This window comes from Schistocerca piceifrons, unplaced genomic scaffold (genome assembly GCF_021461385.2).
Source record: "Schistocerca piceifrons isolate TAMUIC-IGC-003096 unplaced genomic scaffold, iqSchPice1.1 HiC_scaffold_951, whole genome shotgun sequence".
Taxonomy (NCBI): Eukaryota; Metazoa; Arthropoda; class Insecta; order Orthoptera; family Acrididae; genus Schistocerca; species Schistocerca piceifrons.
Genome location: NW_025729225.1, coordinates 197,501 through 200,454, shown reverse-complemented (window position 1 = coordinate 200,454; position 2,954 = coordinate 197,501). Strand labels below are relative to the sequence as shown.

General features: G+C 56.9%; 1 non-coding gene across 1 annotated transcript in view; it reads left to right on the top strand.

The window, feature by feature from the left end:
- The first annotated feature begins 1,543 nt into the window (after positions 1-1,543).
- The window catches only part of LOC124773337, a 1,909-nt gene continuing 498 nt past the window's right edge, over positions 1,544-2,954 (top strand). Inside the window, exon 1 of the ribosomal RNA XR_007014605.1 lies at positions 1,544-2,954. This exon is cut by the window's right edge and continues 498 nt beyond it. This is a non-coding gene — a ribosomal RNA (small subunit ribosomal RNA).

The following is a 2,954-nucleotide window of genomic DNA, read 5'->3' as shown; positions in this document are numbered from 1 at the left end:
GTGAGAAGTTTGCATGTTCAATGCCCTTCGCATGCGACGTACTCAGGCTACGTTGTGGTGCGGCCTGTGTCAACCGTCCGCTAATGTCGTACGCGTAAACCACAATCTGTACTGCACATTCGTCCTTATGTACCGAATGATACATCGTGGCACATGTGTGACCGTACAACGACTGCGCCCAAAAACGGCGGACCATACAGTGCAAATATTGTGCACGCAGCTACGTGTCGTCTCCCTATGAGAGCTGGATTGCAGTGTGGTACGCCATAGAGACGTGTGGGAGGAACGGACGCCGTGGATGGCGATCAGCATGAGCTGTCTGTTGATGTATTCGGACCTAGTCGTCTCTCCTCACACACCGTGATGGCATGGTGCACCGCGTTCCATATCTGCGACATGCTACAGAGGCCGGTTGACAGTCGTTCGAGCAATGGACATCGCATACGTACGGGGGCCACCTTCCACGTATTGTCTAGGCGTGCACATTTTGTTGCGTGTATGTGGGCAGACGTAGTGTGGCGTGACACCTGACACAGGCATGCAATAATCGTTGAAGTTGCAAATGGCGATGGACGCCTGCGTTTTCTGGTGAAGTTACGCAAATGAACAAATGGTAACCTGTTGTGGTGCGGTTGTTCTCGCTAGGGGTGAATCGGTGATGGCGACGATAGGTTGAGGTACGAACCGGTTGTTCCAGCGATACCCACCATGCCGACGAAACTGAACGGCATCTGGGTGTGAAGCGATACGCGGCGGTGGCTGGGTGGGACCGTCCCCGGCCGGTGAGGGGGCGCCTCCCGGCGTGCTGGCCGCGCGGTGCGTGGGCGCACGCGCTACAGCCGGCTGGTGGGGGCGGCCAGTGGCAGGCGCGCCGGCCGACGGACGCGGCAGGCGTCGCAGCTGCGCGCCGGCGCACCCTGCGCGCGGCGCCGTGCGGCCAAAGTAGGTCCTCGCGGGCCCGGTGCGAAGCGCGGTGGACATCTTCAGTGTGCTGGTCCGATTGAGGACTGTGTGCGTTGAGGATGCGCCGCCGCCCGGCGCTCGGCGCCGCGACGCCGTCTGCTGCTCGGTCGCCCCAGCGGTTCTCGCTGGTGGTTTGTATCGCAGCTGTGCGGATGTGTTGGCGCGTGCGCTGTGCTGGGAGAGTTCGCTTCGGCACCCAAGTGGGGCTTTTGTCCTTCTGTGGCGCTGGCGTTGGAGCTGCCGGTCACCGTAGGTGGCGCGTGTTGTCTCCCGCCGGCAATGCCACGACAGCACGCTCCCGGGCCTCTGTCGGCAGCGGCAAGCTCAGTTGGGAGCACGGGTGGTCGCACCGAAAGCGTCTACTCGCCTAACTCCGGGCGATTGCGCCTCTCTCGAACCCGACCAAGTACTTGGGACGGCGCTGCGCGCCGCCGGGACCTGAGAGGGTTTCGAGGTGTATTGTGCAGGGGAGCTCAGCCTCCTCCTGTTTGCAGAATGATTGAGCGGACGCTTGCGTGTTCGCGCGGGCCCCCGGGACACACTCCCGGGCGGCCGGCTGCTCAGCTCTAGTTGACGCAGCTCCCTGGTTGATCCTGCCAGTAGTCATATGCTTGTCTCAAAGATTAAGCCATGCATGTCTCAGTACAAGCCGCATTAAGGTGAAACCGCGAATGGCTCATTAAATCAGTTATGGTTCCTTAGATCGTACCCACGTTACTTGGATAACTGTGGTAATTCTAGAGCTAATACATGCAAACAGAGTCCCGACCAGAGATGGAAGGGACGCTTTTATTAGATCAAAACCAATCGGTCGGCTCGTCCGGTCCGTTTGCCTTGGTGACTCTGAATAACTTTGGGCTGATCGCACGGTCCTCGTACCGGCGACGCATCTTTCAAATGTCTGCCTTATCAACTGTCGATGGTAGGTTCTGCGCCTACCATGGTTGTAACGGGTAACGGGGAATCAGGGTTCGATTCCGGAGAGGGAGCCTGAGAAACGGCTACCACATCCAAGGAAGGCAGCAGGCGCGCAAATTACCCACTCCCGGCACGGGGAGGTAGTGACGAAAAATAACGATACGGGACTCATCCGAGGCCCCGTAATCGGAATGAGTACACTTTAAATCCTTTAACGAGTATCTATTGGAGGGCAAGTCTGGTGCCAGCAGCCGCGGTAATTCCAGCTCCAATAGCGTATATTAAAGTTGTTGCGGTTAAAAAGCTCGTAGTTGGATTTGTGTCCCACGCTGTTGGTTCACCGCCCGTCGGTGTTTAACTGGCATGTATCGTGGGACGTCCTGCCGGTGGGGCGAGCCGAAGGCGTGCGACCGCCTCGTGCGTGCTCGTGCGTCCCGAGGCGGACCCCGTTGAAATCCTACCAGGGTGCTCTTTATTGAGTGTCTCGGTGGGCCGGCACGTTTACTTTGAACAAATTAGAGTGCTTAAAGCAGGCAAGCCCGCCTGAATACTGTGTGCATGGAATAATGGAATAGGACCTCGGTTCTATTTTGTTGGTTTTCGGAACCCGAGGTAATGATTAATAGGGACAGGCGGGGGCATTCGTATTGCGACGTTAGAGGTGAAATTCTTGGATCGTCGCAAGACGAACAGAAGCGAAAGCATTTGCCAAGTATGTTTTCATTAATCAAGAACGAAAGTTAGAGGTTCGAAGGCGATCAGATACCGCCCTAGTTCTAACCATAAACGATGCCAGCCAGCGATCCGCCGCAGTTCCTCCGATGACTCGGCGGGCAGCCTCCGGGAAACCAAAGCTTTTGGGTTCCGGGGGAAGTATGGTTGCAAAGCTGAAACTTAAAGGAATTGACGGAAGGGCACCACCAGGAGTGGAGCCTGCGGCTTAATTTGACTCAACACGGGAAACCTCACCAGGCCCGGACACCGGAAGGATTGACAGATTGATAGCTCTTTCTTGATTCGGTGGGTGGTGGTGCATGGCCGTTCTTAGTTGGTGGAGCGATTTGTCTGGTTAA